We start from the raw sequence: 6,377 nt of genomic DNA on the forward strand, positions 1-6,377 counted from the left end.
TCATTGTTCAACGAATTCGTGAATGGATTACGATCAAATTTGGTATACTATTGAGTTATATTATGGTTCATAGACTCAATTAGTTTTATATCTATATTTTACTTCGCTTAAGCCAAATTATATTAAAATTATCTTCAAATGTGAAAAATGTTAGATAAATTTAATCGAAGAGGCTAAATTTAATAAACTGAGTTGATGTGGAAACGTCAACCAGAGGATTGAAATTCTTTATATTAGGTATATGAGGTATATACCAATCACTATATATTTGCTATGTTGAGAGTAAAGAGGACTGTACTTGAGCACATATTTTCAAGCAAATTTTAACAATATATTTATAACTCACACACTGAACGACATATTCGTCATAGGGCTTGTTAGAAAAACGTAAATCATTAAATGTATTATATTGAAGTGGAGCTAATTCGTATATATGGTATAAGGCCAACCGAAATTTTGAAAATTGTATACTAGTTATATGAGGTCTAAGGGACGTATTGAGCCGATTTTATCTATTTTTGGCAATACCACATACTGTTAACAAGTTACATACTAATAATATGCTTCTTGAGTTTCATTAAGGTACATTTACCATCCCCAATATATATGGAGTAAAGTTAGCCGGATGTTCGAAAATTACGTGATATTAATTATATGGACAAGTTTTCACCCGATTTTATCCATTTTAGGCACAAAGATACATTAATATTATTATATAACGGTTAAGAGGAGCCTCCTTACGATTGAACCTATTTTTGCCATACTACAAGTACAGGCATTCTATTATCATATTGACTGATATTTTCGTTGAAATATTCCCTAGAGGAACTAGGGTCACATATTCAGTATCTGGGGGCTTGAACAGTTGAAACCCTATTTTGACAATTTTTGGTCGTAAGATAATCTGTATTTAGTGCTTAGTTATGGCCTTTTACAAGTGTTCGTTTAAAGTACGTGGCAGTGGTTCGATTACACCCAACTCGTCTCGTCATCCTGATCATTTATATATGTCTAACCCTATATCTATCTCAATAAGTTTTAGGTGATACAAACAACCGTTAGGTAAACAAAATTATTTTGCTCTGCAGCAAGACGTTGCAAGAGTATAGAAATATGAGAAAGAAACGAGTAAGGGAGGGCTAAGTCCGAATGTAACCGAACATTTTATATTATGGCATTGTAAAGTGATAAATGGGATTCTTGAACATATATTTTAATTAAAAGTAGGTAGTATTGCAGACATCACAACATTAAACCGATTTTACCCATTTTTGATACAAGGGCATGTAGTCATCACAAATTGACCCATATGTTAGGAAAAAAATCAGCCATACGCAATGGCTCCCTATATTTGTTGTTTGGGTACTTGAAAAGTTATAGCACAAATTCAAAACTTGTTGGGCATAAGATTAAGCCTTTAATCACTACTTGTGCAAAGTGTTATCCCGATGTATTCATTGGTGTTTGATTTGAATACTGGAAGAGAAAGAATCAGATGAAATTTAAATTTGTGTTATATGGGTTGTAGGGTGGTTTTTTGTCCGTTTTCGCTTATTTTCGCAGTGTATGATAAGAATAGTTGGGTAACCTTAATTCGTTGAAATTGCGCGGGTGGTCCTTGAGTTATAGGATTTTACTTAACGGTGGGCGGTGCCACGCGCGTTGTCCAATTTTTGCACCTGCTTCTATAAAGCTGTTTTGTATCATCTTGGTTATGCAGTTTAATGCTTGTGGCGCTTTTATTCAGCTCTTTTAGTCGTTTTTTTACATAACGGTTATATGGGGAGTGGGCGGCATTATCATCCGATTTCGCCTATTTTTACCTATTAAAAATACTTTCTCCCAGCAAGTCTGGTTGAGTTAGCCTCAGGTGAAAAAACTTTTATACTCTGTGCAACATATTGCGAGAGTATAAAAATTATATTCTAGTTATATTATTAATTTATACGCTTTACTGCAGATGTTAGCTTTTTGTGCCGCAGCATTTGTGAAATTCCAACAACAATTGTATGCACATCTGTCATTGTGCTATACAAGCTAGCATCAGCGCTTTAATTGAAATATTTTAATTCCACAATTATCATCGGGTTTTTCGCCATTCACGCCCTTTTCCTTTCAGCAGTGAAACTGATGCATTCCATTGACACACTTATGCGTTGCTTGTTTGTGGGCGTGAAGAGCAATGCCAGCTTTTTATGTATGAGCGTATGTATATAAGCACATGCGTTTATATAATACGAGTATATATCACGAATACATTATGTATATATGTATGTGCAGAGAAATTAATTAAAAACTTAACCAAGAATTCCAATTAAATATAACATTGGAAATGGTTGACGCTTTTACGCGTTAACTTTTGTTTGCGGTCTGACCACAATTTTTATACCATAAACAACAACTTTTCACCTTGACTTACTTCCTTTGTTTATGAGTTGTATTTTATTTGAAAATCCTTTTCTACTCCGTGGCATTATGCGATATCCAGCACCAACAAATAGTATCTAGCTCATTTTTACCGACTGTCTACCGATGTCTATTTCACTGACTGATACATACACAATAAAGAGAAACAGTGGGTATATGACGCTAGGAAAAGGTCTTAAGCAATATGAGGTGTGTTCAAATAAAATAGGTGAATTTTGGTTTTTTGCGGGCTATGTACATTCGATTACCGATATTTTGTTTTTGTTATAATCAGACACATATGTTAATCAAGTGCTTGCATTAGCAACCTATTTCGATTAGTAGTTTGCTTTTAACAACAGAAAAGATTGCTCTCGTTTTTGTACACTCTTCGATTTTTGAATTTTGAAAGAAATGGGTCAAAGAATAGGTATTACATTTTGCCTTAAAAACGGACAAAAGTGCTCCAAGGCACTTGAAATATTGATTGTGGATTCGGTGAGTTGTTGAATTTAAAAATTTTCCAGAAATATTTTTGATTATGGCAATTTAAGTAGTTTTGAGCGTAACAATTTTATAGTGGTTTGTCTATTTATTTCCCATTTTCATCAAGAAGGCGAGTTTTTAAAATAAAATCAGATCCTCGTTTATTGCTCGTTTGTACGACCAACCTGCATAGAGTAAGAAATACGTGTACTCAGTTTTATACATATATCTTACTTTAGTGATCGCTTGCAGAGGTAAACGGACAGAAAGATACCGAGAACTAATTCACTTCATAGTTTTGGTCGTGTACAGATGCACATACACCTATTTTTGTTATAACACTCTCTCGCAACCTGTTGCTACAGAGTATAATAGTTTTGTTCACCTAACGGTTATTTGTACCACCTAAAACTAATCGAGTTAGATATAGGGTTATACTTGTATATACTTGTATAATAAATGATGAAGACCCGATTTGAAATCCGGTTGACTGTCTGTCTGCCTGTGCAAGCTGTAACCTGAGTAAAAATTGAGATATCTTTATGAAACTTGGTGAACATGTCTCCGGGTAACGTAAGACGGACCACTGCCACGCCCACAAAACGCCATTAATCAAAAACAAATAAATTGCCATAACTACGCTACACAATAGGTATAGCCCCTAGGTACTGAATATGTGGACCCCAGTGCCAATAGTTGACTTTTTACCGAAAGTATCGGTCAATGTGTAAGATATATAAATGAAATGCATATAATAAAATAGAGAAGTGAAACTCTCGATAGTAATATGTCTTTGTGTCAAAAATGGGTTGAATCGGATCAATGCTTCCTTAAATATAAAATTTGCCAACACCTGAAGTAATTTCCCGGGCTTTGATCCTTGCAAGTTGCGAGAGTATAAAATGTTCGGTTACCCCCGAACTAAGAGCTTCCTTACTTGTTTTACATGGGTTTGATTTAACACGTGTTGAGTATAAAATATAGTTTTAATTTTGTACACGACTTTATGCCAGTTAGCGAGCTAAAAAATTTATTTTTCTAAAATTGCTTTCTGTGGATACAAGCTAATTTGAAATATGTTAATATTTTGTGAACTAGCAATGCAATCAGACGTGCTTGGCAAAGACATTTTTATAGGAAAATTTTTTTTCCAGCGTTGCATTCCAAAAAATATTTTGTATTTATTTAGTTGTTATTAGCAGTTCTACATAATTGGTTTTAGTTCTTGAACTTGTCATATAAGTCATTTGCATTCCTTTGAAGCTTAGAGTGCATATCTTATTTTCTTCAATAACTATCCTTGTGTAAATACTTATTATAAATGTATGTGATTTGATCAAATAAACATAAATACTTTTTCTTAAGGTGGTAGTCTAATAATTTTTTTCGAAAGTACTATACATATATTAAGAAAACTCTGTAAAAATTTTAGAACGCAAATCGAAATATTGACAAAGTTAAAGCACGTATACGTGAGTGTCCTGTAGTAGTACGCGCTGTTATTACATAACATATTTAATCTGCTGTTAAAAATTTAAGCGCCTTTTTCTAAAAATAACGTTCTTACAGTCGTCTTGGAGGATATAAAATTTTCTATCTAACCGATTGGACTGAAATTTGAATATGTTATTCTAATTATCAATAGCTCTCTCGCGAGATGCTTACTTCAGTACTACGAAACAACAAATTTCAAAAAAAATAGACAAAAATAGTTTTTTGGATACTTTGAGATACTATTATTAATATATTACAAAATGCAACTAATTGAATTACATTTTTTCTAAATATAAAAATATTTCCAAAAAAACATTAAATAAAATCCTAGTTTTTCACAAATTTTCATAGGTTTTAAAGCTAAGTTTTTTCTGGAACCAATTTACCGTGTAAAACAGAATACGGTGTATATTAGGGTGTTCGTTATTTTTTTGCAAATGCTCTCAGTTTCAGCCCTAAAATAAATTATCCAACGTTAACAAGCGCTTTATTTTCATTTTAAACTGTGCCTAGAGTTTTTGTTTTTTTTGTGTATATAACATTGGAATTTTAATCAATTGCAGTACATTTTTCTTTATTCAAAGCAAACAAAGCCACAAATTTGAAGAAATAATATTCTAAAACAAAATTTTTCGTTCTACAAAAAAAAATTCTAACTTAATTTCATTTCATCATTCTTATTTAAGTGCTATACGCAGTTAAAGTTATACATTAAATGTACTAATTCATACATCATGTAGTATGACAAACACAGGATTTATAAGGCACTTCTAAATTACTAAGTGGAGAAGAGGAGATAAAATGTGACGAAGAAAAAGCAAGAACATTGAACAGAAACACACAAGGCATGCCTATAGGAATTCGGAAGTGGTTGCCAATGTTGATAAAAGTTTAGTTAAGATATGAAGAAGCTACCGAGGGTGAGCTTTACTGCTGGTGCACTAAAAGCGAATACCCCTGACTGCTAGCAAAACTGTTGTGTCCTTCATTATATATTGGCATTAGTTCCGAAATTCCACCCGTTTGTGTATAGCTGCATCTATTTCCAGTTTTCGTACAATTATTTAATTTAGTTTTTCATACTAAAGGTTAGATTAAGTTTTACTGGCCGGCTGTCGCTCCATACGGTGGTTTCACAATGGGTCTCCCAAAGGCGTAGGTGCATCGTCCAGCCATCCACCCTACTTATCTACATATGTTATACATTATACATGTAATTACAGAATGCAACTCTACATCAAGATAAATATAACATATATAAAACATGTATTTGTTACTGATAGACTATGTGGAAAACAAGTGATGTACACATAATTGCGAGGTGAACCGCAGCCATAGCGCTAACAAGCGACAGAAAGCAAAACAGAGGAGGCCATAACGAACGAGCTGCGTAGCGTTAACGATTGTAATGTGAACTATGTTAGCATATGTAGTTACTACCTCGAAAACCGTTCGGGTACTTTAACCTGTAATCATGTAAAGATATATATGTATATATATATATATATATATAAAGATTCATAGCTACATAAATATATAAATATGTATAGTACTTATGCAATATAATGTTATTCTGGGTCTAGCTGTACATTATTTATATCATTTATATAATATATTGAAGTATGTGTGATCATATATGAGCATTGCGCTAATATGTTCCCATATTTAGTTACATACACATCCGTGTAAGTTTTTGTGCATACATTTAGATTTGGTTGGCTTCATTATACTATTGTGGCACTTTAAATGTGGGATTATGTTTTCCGTTTTTGTTTCGTATATACCGAAATTTAATTGGGTACATTGGAAGCCGAGCATTCAGCCAGAAGAATATACTAATAAGGCAAATTAAAGTGCAAATTTCACGGCATCGCCATCCACGAAACACTCCGCAAATATTCTAGTAAGGAAAATTTTGATAATTGTAGCGCGAATTATTGCGGAAACTGTAAAGCATTTCGATTAATCAATAATGATTTTATGCTAATATA

General features: G+C 32.9%; 1 long non-coding RNA gene across 1 annotated transcript; it reads left to right on the forward strand.

Annotated features, from left to right (window-relative positions):
- The first annotated feature begins 4,957 nt into the window (after nucleotides 1-4,957).
- LOC118682737 (uncharacterized) lies at nucleotides 4,958-6,066 on the forward strand. The gene is made up of 2 exons (XR_011396920.1): nucleotides 4,958-5,231; nucleotides 5,475-6,066. It is a non-coding gene; the product is annotated as an uncharacterized lncRNA (long non-coding RNA).
- Nucleotides 6,067-6,377: the final 311 nt, after the last annotated feature.

Source organism: Bactrocera oleae, chromosome 6, assembly GCF_042242935.1.
Source record: "Bactrocera oleae isolate idBacOlea1 chromosome 6, idBacOlea1, whole genome shotgun sequence".
Classification (NCBI taxonomy): Eukaryota; Metazoa; Arthropoda; class Insecta; order Diptera; family Tephritidae; genus Bactrocera; species Bactrocera oleae.